This window comes from Myotis nattereri (genome assembly GCF_964212035.1).
Source record: "Myotis nattereri genome assembly, chromosome: 3".
Classification (NCBI taxonomy): domain Eukaryota; kingdom Metazoa; phylum Chordata; class Mammalia; order Chiroptera; family Vespertilionidae; genus Myotis; species Myotis nattereri.
In genome coordinates this window covers 146,342,294-146,360,945 of record NC_138077.1, presented here as the reverse complement: position 1 = coordinate 146,360,945, position 18,652 = coordinate 146,342,294, and positions in this window count along the sequence as shown.

Genomic DNA, 18,652 nt, shown 5'->3' with positions numbered 1-18,652 from the left:
CAAACCTTGGATGTGTTTGCGAGTGGGATAGGGAGGCATTCTATATTATTACTTATATTATTATTTGGGAAGTTATTGGATTTGCCTACTTTGAGAGAAAGGGAGGTATGTCTCATCCTTTCTGTTTGGTCCCTCCTCATAGAGAATCACCCAAATGGAGAAACTTTTCACAAAGGTCCCGTCATCGTTGGTCACCTGGACTCACTGCAGAAGCCTTCCCAATGAACCATTCATTCCTTCCCGGTGCTACTGAGCATCTACTGTGAGAGGCTTGAGCTGGGCCTTGGAGACACACGTAGGCACAATACCCTGAAGGAACCAACCGTCTAGGTGGAGTTTGCCTGAGCTTTGATATAATCTCTCTAGATTTAAGATGTTAGATTTCCCAAAGACTCAAATTACACATAGTATTCATGCCTCAAATTGTCCTTTTAGTTTCAAGTGTAGGCATGAACACTTGAACTGGGTGTGAATATTTAATCCTACATTTAAACGTATCAATCATGTTAAGGCTTTCTCATTTCTAAATAAAATGGCATAGTAGAAGAAGAGAGAGAATAACCGAGTCCTAGAAAACTTAGGAGTGTCCTGTCATTAAAGAGTGATGAAGTGACTGTTCACCAAGGGGCCAGGCTCTCAATGGTGTAACCATCAGCATCTGCTGAGCAGGGAGTTTCTCTGTGCCAGGCAGAGTCCTAAGCACTCTATGCATTCGGACAGATTTACTTCCCACAGCCCTAGAAGGCTGTCCACAAACCTGCACATATACTGAGGCCTGACGACTTGCCAGCATAGTATAGCTAATAAGTGGGAGGACTCAAACCCACACCCTTCTAGCTCTGAGCCCAAGTGTTCAACTACAAGATCTTTACATATTGGCAAAATGAAAGGTTGGGATCAGGGGGAGGTTGGGATTTTTTTTTTTCTTCAAAACATTTTTAAAATTCTAGGCTATTTAATTAGTTTCTGTAAATGATGTGGAAGAAGAGAATTTGTGTCAGTTTTTACAAAATTAACAGTCTACAGAGTCGTTTTTCTCTTTAAATCTTTACACTAATAATGTGATATTATTTGCAGAAATCCAGACACCTGAAGCATAGAACAAAGGCTTAAAATAAACTTAAATTTTTAGTTCTCTAGCAACGCTCTAGAAACAGGGTTCCCCTACCTTTTATTAACTGATTCCTAAGAAGATGAATCCTGTGCTTTCATTGGTTTCTTAGGAACTTGGACTATGTTCAGGTTACAGTATTTATTACTGTAAGACACAAGCTTCCTTTGGTCCCAGGTGGTGACTTGGTCATTGTTCCAAATTATTTCAGAAAGAATTGTAAGCTGGAGGGTTACATAAAGAGGTGCACTTTATCTCACTTGTATGAAAACATCTGACAGAAGAGTCTCCGTGATTTACGGAGGCTGTGTTTCTCCCAAGGGATCTCCCCACCTATAAGTAGGGACCTGCTCCTTTATGGTGATTCATATTCACTGGCATGCCTCCAGACTGTGGATTAGCAGACAACTGAACAAAGTCATAATAACATGTTTCTGTTCCTTACAGAAGCAAACACCTCAAATTTCTGAGAGGCTGTATCACCAGAAAAAATCATTCAGTGTTTTGTTGTGTTTTTTTTTTTAAACAAGTCTTCAGGTGGTACTTAGCATATGCTTTGCTCTTTACAAATTCTAATTTATTCAATCCTTATAACAATTTTATTATCCTTGTTTTGTTACCAGGACCCTAATGTAGAGTCTGTCTGCCTGCTCGTGCTGACCCAAAGAAATGCAAGAGTTTGCAGTATGGAAAGAAATATAGTTTGATATTGACTTAGCCAATCCAGAGGCAGGAGCTTATGCTCTAAAGACAACTCCCAGTGGTGTGTAGTCACAAGTTACATAGGGCAAGATCGCAAGTCTCCCTGGATTAGGGGTTCAGGGTCATGCTGGAAGTTGATAGGTCAGAGGTGAGGGAAGGAGGATAAATCATTTCTTCAGATCTTGAGGACAGCTCTGAAGTCTGTTCTTACACGGGGCTCATGGGAAAGTAGCCTGGGGGTTGTTCCACCCTTAGGCTCAGGAGCAGAAAGATAACTTAGTCAAGATGTTGTCTTTAGCCTGCCAGGGTTCCAGACCTGGAGACCGTTAGTCAGGTCTGGGCTAGTGTCTTTTTTTTTTTTTTAATCCTCACCGGAGGATATTTTTCCATTGATTTTTTTTATTTTTATTTTTAGAGAATGGAAAAGAGAGGGAAAGACAGAGAGAAATATCAATGTGAGAGAAACACATCGATTGGTTGCCTCCTGCACACTCCGAGAAAGAGAGAGAGAGAGAGAGAGAGAGAGAGAGAGAGAGAGAAAGGAGAGATGATTTCTAGAGCTAGGATTTAAATGTAATCAGTCATAAGGACCCTCGTTTCAGTTTTACAGATTAGAAAATGATGTATAGAGAGGTTAAGTAACTTGCCCAAAGTCACACAAGTGGTAGAGCCGGTGCTGGCTCCAGAGTCTACTCTGAACCTCTACTTGGTGCTGGGAACAGGTGAAAGGGAGCCCCTCCACTCACAGAGAGTCTTCCGTTTTAAAAGCGCGATTCTTTAAAAGTTTCAAAAGGTAGAAACCGAAGTTTGTTTAGGAGAAATATTACCTACCCACCCCTACCGCCACATAAAAATAGATTCCTTTCACCCAGTGAAGAGGGGAGAAGAGACACCAATTTAAAAGTTTGTCTGAAACAGCCAACATCTTGGAGGCAATTGCATAACTACCCTTAAGAATGTGTGACAGAACATGAACCAAATGTCCCAAAATCGTTGTGACAGGATACCCGTCTACAAACTACAGCATGTGCTCCTGTTTTCTGCTTGGCTGACCCATTATTACAGACAGATTTACTGCTTTATTTCTAAAATGTGCCCATAAAGATTCCAGTTCATGCCTGTAGGTGTTTTATACATCACCGTAATCTAAGGCCATAATCTAAAACCACATTTTCTATATCTGTATCCAAGATGAGAATTTGGTTTTCACTGATAAAATTTGCAGCTGGCAAATTTCAAATTAATGAAAGAAAAAAAAATACTATCAGATAAATCCGTATGCAGAGTAGAGCCCCAAACAGACACCTGATTCAGGCCTGGGGGATTCTTCAGAGAACTAGGAAATAAAATCCAAAGCAAATTCCCTTACAGTAACCATGAGTTCCTGCAAACTTGTCATTTCCTGTGCTCCAGTGGAGGTTTCCACAATGCACCTTCAATTTCCCCCTCAGCGGGGATTCTGACAAAGCAGGAAACCTCAGGCCATTTCAAAGTAACAGCAGAACCCCCCTGAGGCCCCCATGGTCCTAGTTCTGGAGGGGATGTGATGGAGCCTCTGCTCTCCCGCCTGGGGAGCAGGGATTACAGAGGTAAGACTTCCCTCTGACTCCCCCCACCCCTGCCCCAACAGGGCTGCACTAGAGAGAACTTTTGTTTTGGCCTGGAGAAGAAGAAAAAAAATCACAAGATACACACATGTGGTTTTGTATTCAGGGGGACCAAAAAAAAGAAGAGGAGAACACTTATTAATATTCGAGATTGTTACAAATCTTGCCTTCATTTTAACAAACACAAGAAATGCTGAAACTCTACTAAAAACACCCAAATTTAAAAATTATTACTGCTATTATTATTATTGACCCTCTGTTATTAGTGAGCACTTACTCTGTGAAAGACCTTGTTGGAAGTTTGGCCTTTTAAATGTTATTTCCCAACATATTTTGAAAGTGGGCATTTCCATGTATTGGTTATGAAATTACCTGCTACAACATTTCTTTAGGTCACTCACTGTTCTTTTAACATGTAATCTAGGTGGTGGTGCCAAAATGGCACCAGGTGTTAGGCTGGAGTCAGAGTGGACCTCAGTGTAGGAACATTGGTACTTGACTCCTGGCTAAGAAAGAATTCAGATCCAAGACTCAAACACAAGCAAAAGTTTATTTAGAAAGTCACAGAGATAGAAGTGAGCTCTAGAAGAAATGGGCTCAGGAAACAAGTCACAGAAGCAAAAGGAGCTTAGGAGAAAGAGAGAAGGAAAACTTGCCTGGAGGAAGGGGATGGGGAAATGCAAGGGAGAGGGAGAGAGAGAGAGAGAGAGAGAGAGAGAGAGAGAGAGAGAGACTGGGTCCTCCATCCTAAAGGCTTCTAAGGGCAAGGATTTTAGGGGAGGATCTCAATAGAATATTCATCAGCATTCCAGGTGTGTCCTTTCCGGGTCCTGGTCTCCACAGATTGATTAGTGCCTGAGCAGGAGGTCATTAGTCAGTGCATTTGATCCTGATGTCAGCCATGACATCAGTTGTTTGGTTTTCCTGCTTTTCTGGACCTGGAGCTGAAACACAAATGAGGCCTAGATGTTATCCTTAAGGGTCAATTCTTAACGAGATGGTAATGCAAGGACCTGAATGGGCATGGAATGAGGCCACTCTTCAGCCCTTTGTTCCTCCACCAAGGGAGTCTGCTGCATGATAAGCCACATGCCAGGGAGGAAAGGTCAGGGGAGGGTCCAGACCACGTGACCAGCCATATGCTAGAGGAGAAAAGGTTTCCCTGGGGGTGAGATCCTTGTTTTCAAGTTTTGTCCCTTTGTCTTCTGCCCTGGTGACCTTCTATATCTGGCCCATTTTTCTTACTCTGCTTAGGCCTATTAATGGCCTATCTAAGGAGGAGAGTTTCTTGACTGGGTCCTGCACACATATGAGGATCTCACATGGCTGTTTCCATCAGTCTCCATAAGATGCCCAGGTCTTCTAAATCATTGCTCATCACCTAGACCCTTGTCATCCTATGGCCCTGAATGTCCCCTAACCTAATTCAATCTCTCTTTTTCTCAACCTTCCAAACCCTTTCAGTTTGCCCTCTAGAATTTATGACCAATCAACAGTAAAATCCCTTGTACAGTTCCCCTCTGGAAAAATCTGGCCTCTCAGTTCCTTGACTTCCTCCCTTCCTGCGTCCTGATCTTCTACCCTACTTTGGTCACCTAGTACAGTGATCATGTCCAGATCATCTTCATTAGAAGTAACTGCTCCACTTATTTCAAGCATTCCTCTCTGACCACCAATCTCGATTGTCCCAACTCATTGCCTCTAGTATCTTGATTCCAGCAATTCTTTGACTCTGCCAGGATCTCTAAACCATTGTCCCTACTGCCTTTTCTATCCACAAACATAACTAGTCTCACTATAAATGTATGACCACAATCCTCAATGGGCTCTTAGCACTGCTCAGTAATCCTACTGTATTTTCTTTATCAGCTCACTCTCTTATTCCCCAACAGGTTTATTTTACTTTTCCTCTTCCCTCAGATCTTCAATGCCTTCTACCTCCTACTCGAACTCAACTGATGACCTTGCTTCTTATATTATTTAAAAACATTGAAGCCCTCACCCTCGCTGGGGAGCTCAATTTGTTAGAGCATCATCCCATTATGCCAAGGTGCAGGTTTGATTCCTGCTCAGGGCAAATACAAGAATCAGCCAATGAATGCATAAATGAGTGGAACAACAAAACAAAGTTTCTCTCTTTCTTTCTTTCTCAAAATATCGATAGATAGATAGATAGATAGATAGATAGATAGATAGATAGATAGATATTCCCTCAGAAGAAAATATCCTCACTTCCCTACCATCACATCTGCCAGTTTATCTGTGTCTATTTTTCTCTGCTCTGATTTCTCTCTTGTTAACCTGGATGAATTGGCCCTGCTCCCTCCACCTGTGCCCTGGATTCCATTTCTTCAACTACAAAAGGACTCTCACCCTGTAGTAATTCCTCACTCACCTGCATCCTCAGATTTCTCTCTCTCAGATTATTCCATCAACTTCCAAACATAGTATAACACTCCTCATTTTAGAAATTCTTATGTGACCCCCACATACCCATCTCACTCCCATTTCTCTACTCCCTTTGTAGTAAAACTCCTTATTTGTTGTAAAACTCCTCATCCACCATTTCCTCCTCAGTCAGATCCAATCAGACCACACTGGTCAAGGTCACCAACTGGCCAGACCAGTAGCCAACTCTCAGTTTTCAATACTTGCTGGTTTATGACCCAGCACTCACTCTCTCCTCCTTGAGACATTTTATTTGGCATTCCTGGTTTCCCTCCTACCTCACTGGCTGGCCCTTCCAAGTCACCTATGCCGGCTTCACTTCCTGCTCCCAGGATAAATGTTGGCCTAACCCAGGGCAGGGGCTTTGGTTCTCTTCTCTACCACGACTCTCTCTCAAGGTATTGTCATCCAGACCCATCTCTTTAAATGTATCTACACATTGCTGATCCTCAAAATTTCATCTCCATCCCAGACCTCTCCTCTGAACTCCAAACTCATGTATTTAGTTGATATCTCCACTCTATTTCTTCAATAAGAAAATCAAATGTTAGATGTCAAAAACTGAACTCCTGCTTCCCTCACACATACCTTCCCTTTCCTCACCTCAGTAAATATCTCCACCATTCATCCAGTGGCTCAGGTCAAAACCTATGGGTCTTCACTGCTTCCTTTATGTCTCTCACACCCCATAACGAATCCATCAGCCAGTCCTGTTTGCTCTGCCTTCCAATAACCACTTCTATTTCCATTGAAGAAAAATAGCATAATCTCTAACCTTACAATTTTTTTCACCTATACAATTGTGATAGCTCTAGTCTCCCTACTTCTAATCTTTCTTCCCACCAATGAACACACATGCGTGCACACATGGTTATTCAGTACTTTCTATGTACACTTCACATTAGTGAATAAAACCTGGCCCCTCCTTAGAGCAGGCTTCCTGTGTGAGTTCACATTAGACTACAAGCACAATGAGGGCAGGGACCATGGCTATCTTATTCAACACTAGAGGCCTGGTGCACCAGATTCGTGCATGGGGGAGGAGGCGCCCTCTCGCAGTCTGGGAACCCTTGGGGGATGTCCAACTGATGGCGTAGGCCCACGCTCCCTAGGGAGCGTGGGCCTACGCCCTCAGTCAGACATCCTTAGACTCCTGCCACCACCACTGCGCTCACCACGGCTTCTGGATGAGCAGTGCTCCCCCTGTGGGAGCGCACTGACTACCAGGGGGCAGCTCCTGAATTAAGCGTCTGCCCCCTGGTGGTCAGTGCACATCATAGCGACCAGCCGTTCTGCCGTTTGGTCAATTTTATTATATAGGATTGTATTCCCAGCTCTTAACAGAATGTCTTACATCTGACAGTATCCAATAAACATTGAATTAATAGGTGGTTTTATTCCAGAGATAGAGACCCACAGTTGAAAGACTGACAAGAACAGTGACATTTTGTAACAACCACTGAGAGAGATGCTCCTGTAGAGGCTCAAAAAGAGACTAACCCCAGGGCTTTGGGTGTCATGAAGGCCAGGACTTGGGAGGCAGCAGAATACACCTGACCTAGAAGAACCGGCACCAATTTGTCCAGAGAGGAAGCAAGTATAAACAGCCGGAATGAAGCTTGACCTGGAAGCCAGAGGTTCTAGCATGAGGAAGAGGCTTCTCTATCTCAGCCAGACCTGTTACCGCTAAACCAAGCCTCCAGACCAGAGGACGTAAGCCTATTTGCTAAAGTGAGCTGAAAGGAAAGAGTCAGGTGCCACTCACAGTGGAAACAATGTGCAGTGTCCCCGATATCACTCTTACTTTGTACTGTGTTGATTGGGATAAAAATCATATCCACGTTCCTAATATCATTGCTGGAAAATGCTGGCCATCTTGAAATGCTAATGGCACTGATATTAAAGGAGAAAGAAATAGACCTTAAAGGGATTTTGCTATTTCCCAAGTGTGAGGGAAAGGAAGGAAGCATTCATTAACTTAAAGTTTCCTCCCTGCCCACTCACCTTTTCCCTTTGGGAAAGAACAACACAATTCCTCCTTTGCCTCTGGTCCCCTGCACTACACAGTCCCACTAGCATCCCCTTCGGTTTTCTCTATAGAACGTTAAAACAACTTCAGCGGTGTTTAAAAACCAAGCAAACTAATTGTTCAGGCCCTGTTTAAAAAACGAAAGCTTTATAGGGTTTTATGCATTCTGGATGGCTTTTTGTGCCTCATTGTTTTTTCTTCTCTTTTCTCTTTACCAAATTTTCTCCTGCTTTTCCTTAAGCGTGTACAGTTGTAGGGTTGTGCACATTTATGAAAATAAGCATGTAAATTAGTAAATTGTATAGGTATTTTTCCCTCACATGAATAATTTTCCAGTCTTTCATTGTACCAAATATCTTAAAAACTTCACTGGTATTCTTTCAACTTTTCCCGAGGCCTGAAAATTTTCAAAGAACAAAGTAAGTTTGGAGGGAAGAAAACTTCACTGGAAATGCTGAACTATAACTTTGCATTTGACCTGGGATAGTCTCAGATTTCATTCTGCTGGATAGAAATCTCTTTCAACATTTTTTTCCCCAGAGAGCTAAGTGGTATGTATCTTTAACTTATTAAAAAAAAAAAAAAAAGACAGACTGAAGCTCCCAAACAGGTTCTTCAGATATTTGACTTAAAAAAAAAATAATAATAACTTCAAGTTAAACTCAGCTGGAATTTTGAGTGTTGCTTAAGTGCACTTGTAGCCTTGCCTGGTTGCATTTCTCTTTCCTGTATTTTTTACTAACTGGTATTTCAGCTTTGAGAGTCTTTCAGAGGAGGATATAATGGTCCTTTCAATAGAATGCTTCAGCTCCACTGCTTCTATAGGCATCACACTGTCATGCTGCGGCCTGCTGGGGTATGGTATGGCATTTGGGTATTTATGTGGTGGACATGCGGCGTCAGCATACTTTGGGAATATACAGTTTGACTTGGGTAAGAGATATATCTGTTGAAAGGGGTGATATGGCCCTGGCCAGTGTGGCTCAGTTGGTTGGGCATTGTCCCATGCACCAAAACAGATTGCCTGTTCTATTTCCGATCAGAGAAAGGAACAATTTTTTTTTTTTTTTTTTTAGCTCAATCCCTGGCCGGGGTGCCTTCTGGAGGGTATGCGTTCACGTTAAAATGAATTATTCTTTAAAAAAAAAAAAAAAAAGAGCCTGGCCTGTGTGGCTATATGGTTAGAGCACTGGTCTGCGCACCAAAAGGGCGCCAGTTGGATTCCTGGACAAGGACACATACCTCAGTTGCAGGTTCCCTATCCACCCCCACCCTACCCCAAGTTGGAGCTTGTGCAGGAGGCAACCAGGCAATGTCTCTCACATCAACATTTCTCTCTTCCTCCTTCCCTCCTTCTACTCTCTCTGAAAAGCAATGGAAAAATATCCAGGTGAGGATTAACAATAACAAAAAAGAAAAGTAAAGGGTGATATGCCTGAAAAGCATATTTTAAAAGGATTTTTTATCTTTAGAAAAACCTCATGCAGAAACACTAGAAAGGCATCATGTCCCAAGGCTTTGATGTGGCACAGTTCCGGTTACAGGGTATTATCCTTGTATATACAGTATTGGGTTCATTAAGCTCAAACCAACCTCATAATTACATGATTGTGACAAGATTAACTGAATGGGCAATCCAAAAGTCCTGAAGGTCAACTGCGGGGCCCTCTGTCCAATAATACTCTCAGTTTTCCGTTATTTTTAGCTGGCGTGGTGAGAATGTGCCTGTGCAGCGAGGCAGAGGATTATGCATGTTTTGTTCCAAGACCCATTTATTACTATTGTGTGGGCTGGAAAGGCACAATTTACCAAACCGAGGCACGAAGTAGAATGCTGATCTAAAAAAAAAAAAAAGTACAGATCTTGTTTACAGGAAATTTTTAAAGTACAGAAAAATGCAATGACACCCATGTGTCAACTCCCAGAATTGATCATTGTTGATATTTTGACAAATTGTCTTTCTATATGAGAAATAAAATATTACAAATAAAATTAAAGTCCCCTCGACCTTCACAACTGCCTCTCAGTCTCTTCAGATGTAACCACTTTCATGGATTTGGTGTAAATCCTTAGTGTGTTCGTTATACTTTTACATATACATATATGTGTGAATGTGTGTATTTGTATATACATATGCATATGTATATGGAGTAATGCTTTATAATATGAATGTATATGTTCATTTTAAAATGTTACATAAATAGCACATAATTTTTAACTTGCTTTTTCATTCAACATTATAATTTTTAAATCCATCAGTGTTGTATATGTTGAAGTTAGTTCACTTCTCTTAGCTGCTAGATAATATTTCACAATATTAATCTACCATTTTAAAAATGTTTTTTAATTTATTTTTTTAAAGAGAGCGAGGGAGAGGGATAGAGAGATAGAAACATCAATGATGAACATGATTAATCAGCTGCTTTCTGAATGCTCCACACTGGGGATCAAGCTTGCTGAGTCACACTGAGTCACACTGGCCAGGCTAATAAACCATTTTAAATTTATCAGTTCCCTTAAAGATAATTGCTTCTACTTTCTATTATTACAAACAATGTTTCAATGACCAAGAGATTCTTGTACCTGTCTCCTTCCTAGTTCACATCTGTAACAATTTCTCTAATCTACGAAGTATGACTAGCAGTGGAATTATTGGGTTGAAGGGCATAAACGATTAAAATTTTACAGGTATTATTAATGTGTATGTCATAGGGGGAGGAAGCTAATTCATTCAGATTCCCTCTTATGGAATGAGCCATCTACTTGTCCACACCCTCACCAACAGTTGATACTGTCTGACTTTGCAGGTTTTTAAATCTGAAGAGTGATTTGCTTTACCTTGACTCCTCATAGTCAAACATGGCTTTGTATGTTTGTTAATCACTCAGCTTTCAGTTACATGTGCAGTTCCTAGACAAAGCAAATCTTAAAATACAATTTAAAAACAGCTATCAAAAAGCAATCGTACTAAACTTTGACATATAGATAGCTAATATTTAAACTAGTATCTTAAAATAGTTTTTCATTTTTGTCCATCAGAGGGGATAAGCTGTTTTAATTACTCTTAGTGCAAATAAAAATATGCCTCTTAGATATAATAGCAAAACAAATATCTTCAGTGTTCAACCCAAACAGTGCTCAATAAATTCCTCCTGGATAAATAAAAGAGTAGGCTAAGAGGTAATTTCAGAGGGGGAATTCAGAAATAGTGCTCTGCTAAAGATAAAACGACACAGTAAAGAAGTTGAAAAATGTAGTCACTGCTTCTTTCTACTAATCACATTATGATTATTTCACTTTCAGATTCAAAACAAATGCCTCTAATGCTGTTTTAACCAATGTCATTTTTAGCAGGGACTCACTGTCAAAGGCCTATAGACAAGGCTTCCCTGCCCTCCCTCTGATGTCATGTCCTGGTTTTGACTACAAATGAAACAAAGATCATTAACTGAGTGCAGTTGTAGCAACCCCGAGTTTTCAGCTAAAAAAGTAACAGATAAGGATTCCAAAAATGTCAAGAAACCTGCTTTAACTCTGTTTTTGCTATTGACTTCAATTTGGGGTGCAGATACCTGTTGTCGTTGTTTTTGCTTTTAAGATTCTGAAATATACTCGTCCTAAAAAATCATCCTCCATTTATATTAAGCTTAATTATTTAAATCTAACCTTTTAGCTATTAAATGGGCCATTTCTAAGCTATCTTCATTTTAGTGACAGTACCATTTACAATCTCTAGTAATGAGAACTCAAAATATGCCAACTGCAATTTCCTAATGCAGGACCTAGCTTTTCTTATCAAACAAAACAGAAAAGTACCCCCTATAAGAAACTCCAACTTGACCATTTTACCTTGCAACATGCATTCTTGATTTCCTCTTCTCTGTTGACGCCCTTGCAAAGTGGACTCGGTGGTCCATTATTAATGCTCTCTGTCTGGAAAATAGTTGGGGTTACAGTGAAGCTGAATTATCATATAGCTATACAAATACTAAGTAACAAATGCTAAAACTGCTGCTACTCACCTTACTCCCTGGATATTTTCCCAGTGATGCTTATGGTGAAAGAGGTGGGCTTCACAGCAAACTCAAGAGAAATGAAAGTTCCTGTCTTAAGGAAAGCAGCTGGCAAAAGTATCATGGCTTTTGTGATACAGGGCAGCATTTTCATACTAGTGTGCCAAGAACTGCTTCCTTGGACCAATGGAATTGGGAAAAATATATTAATGTATTAACATGAATATTAATTAATACAGTAAATTTGCAATTAATGTGGTCAATAGGTTCTTGGAATTGCAGCAAAGCTGCTATATATATAACAGTGATGGCGAACCTATGACACGCGTGTCACACGAACTCATTTTTTTGGTTGATTTTTCTTTGTTAAATGGCATTTAAATATATAAAATAAATATCAAAAATATAAGTCTTTGTTTTACTAGGGTTGCAAATATCAAAAAATTTCTATATGTGACAAGGCACCAGAGTTAAGTTAGGGTTTTTCAAAATCCTGACATGCCGAGCTCAAAAGGTTCGCCGTCACTGGTATATAAGGAAACCAATTTACTATAGGGTAATTGATATAGGGTTAAGTTCCTAGGGCATTTTATCCATGTTAAACAAAACAACTTTGAACAAAATGATGTTATTCGAGGACCTGCTGTACATTACATTAATGTCAATATATTTAACATTAAATAAGTAACATCTAATATTTAATATTGGCATAGTAACATTACCATAGTAAAGTTTTTGAGACTTTCTGGAGTAAAAGATCCCACATTTTAAACCCCACATTTTCCAAACTTTTTAACCCAGAACCCTTTCTTAGAATGTAATACTCATAGAACAAATGTTCTACCAAATAGTTTGGAAAATTCTGATATAGGATAAGAAATATGACTTATTATTTAATTTAAGCAATGCATTTCATTAGGTATTTCCTCAACAAATATTTCCTTTACTACATCCCCAAATCAAGATAAAACAAGTTAATTATTTTTGCAACTGCTTAATCTTTTATATGAGCAAAATGACAAGGATTTAAATGTTTTTACTCAGTTATTTGTTTAAATAATAGCATTGCACATTTAAACATTACAAACACTATTGTATACTGCATTATAACATTTAAAGACATTAAGTCAACTTTTTCAACTGTTCTTGGAACTTTATTAAAATAAACATATCAGAATGAATGGTATATGTTCCCTGATATCAAGGAATTTCTGGGAAATTTTTCTATCAATATTAAGAGTGCCTATTAATTTATAATAATGTTAGTGCTTTAAAACTTACAAAGTACTAGCAATCAGGCTTTTTTACTTAATCTTCCCAACATCCTTGTGAGCTAAATCTTATTATTGAAAAACTGAGATGCAAACAATCTGCCCAAAGATAGATACAGGGGTGGGCAAAAGTAGGTTAAATTACCAGCCATTATTGCCTAAAAGATAAATCATTAGTATGGATACAAAACAATAATAGTAATAATGATAAGATAAATAATACAACAATTAATAAATTATAATAAAAGTATAAACTTCCTCATACTTACAACTGTAAACCTACTTTTGCCCTCCCCTATACTTCAGAAGTGGTTAACTGAAACTTAAAGCAAGGTACTCTCTATTCCAGCGGTTCTCAACCTGTGGGTCGCGACCCTTTCGGCGGTCGAACGACCCTTTCACAGGGGTCGCCTAAGACCATTCTGCATATCAGATATTTACGTTATGATTCATAACAGTAGCAACATTACAGTGATAAAGTAGCAACGAACATAATTTTATGGTTGGATCACAACATGAGGAACTGTATTTAAAGGACCAGAAGGTTGAGAACCACTGCTCCCCAACTCTTGCCCTAGCCAACTCTTGAAGGGTCCCGGGTTCCATTCCTGTCAAGGGCATGTACCTGGGCTGCAATCCCTGGCCCTGCCAGGCTCACGTGGAAGGCAACCAATTGACGCACATAGATGTTTCTCTATCTCTCCCCCTCCTTCCACTCTCTCTCTGAAAATCAGTGGAAAAATTACCTTGAGTGAGGATTAACAACAACAACAAAAAATCCCTAACGCTTTTCACTCTTTATTAACTTCGTAAATAAAATTTTTGAGATGTTCTAGAGTAAAAGATCCCAGGTTTAACTCTTAAGCCCCTCATTTTCCAAACTTTTAAACCCCAAAACCCTGTTTTAGAATGTAATACCCATGAAGTATCCTGAATACATTTTGGAGACATTAGAAAACATAGGACTATTTGAATTAGCTTAGTTTTGAAAATTTTTTTTTCACATCTTCTTGGGGTCTGTAAATAGACAGAACACTCCCCTCCCCCCTCAAATAAAGACTCAATTAATTAGATTTTGGAAGCGGTCCCTCTGTGGAAAGTTAAAACAAGCATGCATCACCAGCTGTGAAAAGTCAACATGAAAACAGGGCACTGCACACATTCAGATGATGGGAGCCAGGAGCACACATCCGCACAAGAGCCCTGGCTTAGGAAGGAGGAGCCGGATCCGGCCAATGTGACTCTCCACTCCCTTCCTCCCGCTGCGGGCTCAGGTCTCATTAGATCCGCTGAGATGCCTTCCAAGCCTCCCCAAACCACCAAGTGTTTGTGCATTTGGGGGGAAAGCAGCAAACTCAGGTTCTGCTAGCAGTCTGCTGGATTGGTTGTTTAACTTTTTAAAAATATATATTTTATTGTTTTTTTACAGAGAGGAAGGGAGAAGGATAGAGAGTTAGAAACATCGATGAGAGAGAAACATCGATCAGCTGCCTCCTGCACACCCCCTACTGGGGATGTGCCTGCAACCCAGGTACATGCCCTTGACCGGAATCGAACCTGGGACCCTTTAGTCCCCAGGCCGATGCTCTATCCACTGAGCCAAACCAGCTAGGGCTTTTTTTTTTTTTTTTTTTTTTTTTTAATGCCAGCCCAGGCCACTTCCTATCGTAAGAGAAAACTTTTAAATGCAGATATTGAGTGTTGTCTGAACAGAGAGAAGGCTAGCACTCCCCTTGACAAGGGTGGAAGAGGCTCTCAGGCCTAACAACACTGATACAGTGAAGGCATTGCTGCCTACTTTATGGCATCTGACCATCATTTTAAAATCAAGAAAAAAATAAAATGCAGCCGTCCCAGGTTGGATTCCGGTCAAGGGCACATGCCTGGGTTGTGGGCTTGACCCCCAGTAGGGGACATGCAGGAGGCAGCCAATCAATGATTCTCATTATTGATGTTTCCTATCTCTCCTTTCCTCTCTGAAATCAATAAAAAAGAGTATATTTTAAATAAATAAATAAATAAATAAATAAATAAAATGCAGATATTGAATTTTTGATGACAAATTCTGATTTAGCCATAAGAGTTTTAAAATAAGATTGCCATGTGAATTAGAAATTCTTATATCTAACTCATAGTAGTTGTGCATCATATATACATATATATGTATATACATATATATACATATATACATGTGTATACATTATATATACATATATACATGTGTATACATTATATATACATATATATATATTGAATGTTTATATATGCTTATACACTGAGTGGCCAGATTATTATGACTGGCCAGATTATTGTGACCACCCCATCAATACTTCATTGACACTTCCAAAAATACTGAATATTGAAAACTTCCTAAGCAAATACTCTCAAGGTTTTATTATTATTATTATTTGCATAACTAATTCACTTCACTGTACTGATGGGGTGGTCATAATAATCTGGCCACTCAGTGTATATTTATAAGTTCATAAGATATTTACTATGTTATTTATACTATATTTATTATATCTATATCTACATAAATATAGGTATATTATATCTACTATGAGCTAAGTATATCTCCAAAATATTTTGAAAAAAATAAATAATTGAACACACTTTTATGAACATGGGAAACTTAAAGAAAGAGCAGTGGTTAAAAGCCTGGGCTATTAAATTAGAAAGACCTGGGCTTAGATTTTGGTTCTACTATTTGCCAGCTGTGTGAACTTGAGCACATTGCTGAACCTCTCTAAGATTCCTTATCTGTAAAAGGGGAATAATAACACCTGCTTTTTAGGGTTTTTGTGAGAATTAAATGTAAAATAATGACAGGCTTTGCACACTTTCTGGCACATGGAATGTGCCAATATGTTAAAGCTATTATTAGCACAGAGCCTTGAGATCATTTCTCTTGGCATCAATTCCCGTACAATAATCCCATTAATGTTGAAAATGTGGGTGATTAAGTTGAATCTATAATGACACTGACATAACCTGGAATTACATCTTTAAATAATCCTTGGGATCAGTTAGTTTATTTAACAGTTGTCTCTAGGGTACAGGAAAATGCTAGTTATTTGAGCTTTCTAAATTTAGGATTCCAAACCAACAAAAACTTACTGCTTATCCAAAATAGATTTTGATTAGATTTCTCTATTACTCAGAACTGTTGACAAGTTATTTTTGCTTGCACCGAGTTTATCATTCTCACATCTAGGTGGAAAGCAATATCCAAAGCTCTTTAGATTGAAAGTCATAGGAATGCAACTCATATTAGCTTAACCAAAAGACAATGTATTGGCTCCAATGACTGGGAACGTTAAGGGTTGAACTAGCTTCAGACGGTGCTAAATATTGCCAGAGCCCTGGTTCCCTCCGTGTGTTGGCATCATTATCAGAGACCTTCCATGAAGCCTGGGGTTGGGACCATAAGCTTCAGGCTTATGTGGTTTAGCTTGAGAGCCCAGAGAGAGGGAGCGCCTCTCACTCCTCACAGCTATAAATCTTAGAGGAACAAATTATAGGGAGGATTCTTATTAGGTCAGAGGAGGCGGGGCACTGTAGTCATCTCACTAGAACAACATGCCTAGGGAAAGACGATTCCCAAAAGAAAATCAAAATCTGACTCCGGACAAAAGAAGACGGCAGAGTGAGCAGGTAAAACCAATAGATGCCCATAGCAGATACTTTGAGTGGGATTGTCTGAAAACAAAGACCTCAGCATGGCTGTCATGTCATGGCACCTATTAAAATATGCACTATTTCATGGGACCACATAAAAATGTTTCACGCGCATTGAGCTGTTGGGGGGGGGGGGAGGAAAAAAATAAAAAATAAAAAAAATAAAAATGTTTCAAAGGGGCATTGGGTCGGGCATTCTTGACTCTGCTTATTCTTCATGGTAAGCTCCACATATGGTAAAAATTTGCAAAAAGAGTATAGTTATCCTCATCTGTTCTCCATCTTAAGCAGTATAGTATGTGTGTAATTACATGAAAAAAAGGAAAATTCTTTCTCAATATTGAATACGCAAATAAGACCAGTAATTACAATACTATAAAAATGAAACAAGGAAATATCTCTCTATATTAAAAATACAAATCAGTCCTGGTTAGTGTTATTCAGTGGTTAGAGCATTGGCCTGTACACCGAAGGATCTTGGGTTCAATTCCCAGTCAAGGGCATGTACCTGGGTTGCAGGTTCAATCCCCATCCCCAGGGCGGGTGAGTGTGGGAGGCAACCAATCGATGTGTCTCTCTCACATTGATGTTTCTCTCTCTCTTTCTCCCACTTTTCCTTCCACATTCTCCAAAAAGCAATGGAAAAAATATCCTCAGTGAGGATTTTTTTTAAAAATGCAAATCAGGCAATTAGCAAATAGTAGACTAAAATTTTGTCAACTTCAAAATAAGAACAAAAGAGTTAACATTATACATAATGTGAAGATAAAGTAAAATAAAACATTAGCATTATTTGCACTAGCAAATTGAGTCAATTTTTCTAAGTAAAACAGAATTACATTTGCAAGGAAAAATAAGTTATTTTGAATATAAAAAAATACAAAAAGGAAAACCCTGTCTCCTTTATTTAGTCCCAATGCTGAAAATAACTTTTAAACTCCTGATTTTATTCTTCAGCATTTTAGCCTATGAGTGCATAAAATATTGATGGGTCTCAAATTAGAAGATTCTTGCTGAGACCTCATTGTGCTCTGCAAACATGATCTCATCTTCCAGCTTGGTTATGTTCCAAATCCAGGAGTGAGGGCAAGTTTATGATCAGGGAAGAAAAAAAGGAAAATATTTATATAAGCTCCATAATACAACTTAAAAAAAATCCATGACATATATATGTAAACTCTCTGAACTTAATATGTGGGGTAACCCACCCCCAAATAGGGAAAAGCCACATAATATGGAGAAGATGTTGGAAAAAAAGTCAATTCACCCTTTGTAATGGAGACACAAAAAAGAATGAGATGAGCCATCTGGAGATCTCTTTCCAAGAGTGACACATCCTAATTTTGAAACATGATAATACTAGAGTGTCTTCCTAAATCACCAGGATATTGTATAAAAAATTTCATCTGGAAGGCGTCACATTTAAACATGAACTAATTAATATGTAATAAACTGGCATCCTAGAAATGAAATATTGTAATTATGGACTCTTTTGCAACTAGTGAACTGAATATCAAGACTTTTTTTTGGTGTATCTCTATAACCCTTTTAAAGGAGAATGGGCATTGTATGCCCTATTATACATGGTAAATAACTAGAGCTACTTTATAAAAATCTAATTTTCTTCTAATGTTCTCAAAATAGTTACCAAAGTTATCATGAAAGTTTCAGTACCTAACCGGTACTATTCCAATTTACCTATATTGGGTATAAATGTAATAATACTGTCCCTTACTAATCTGTAATACTGTCAACAATAAAAAATACATATCCTATATAATAAAAGGCTA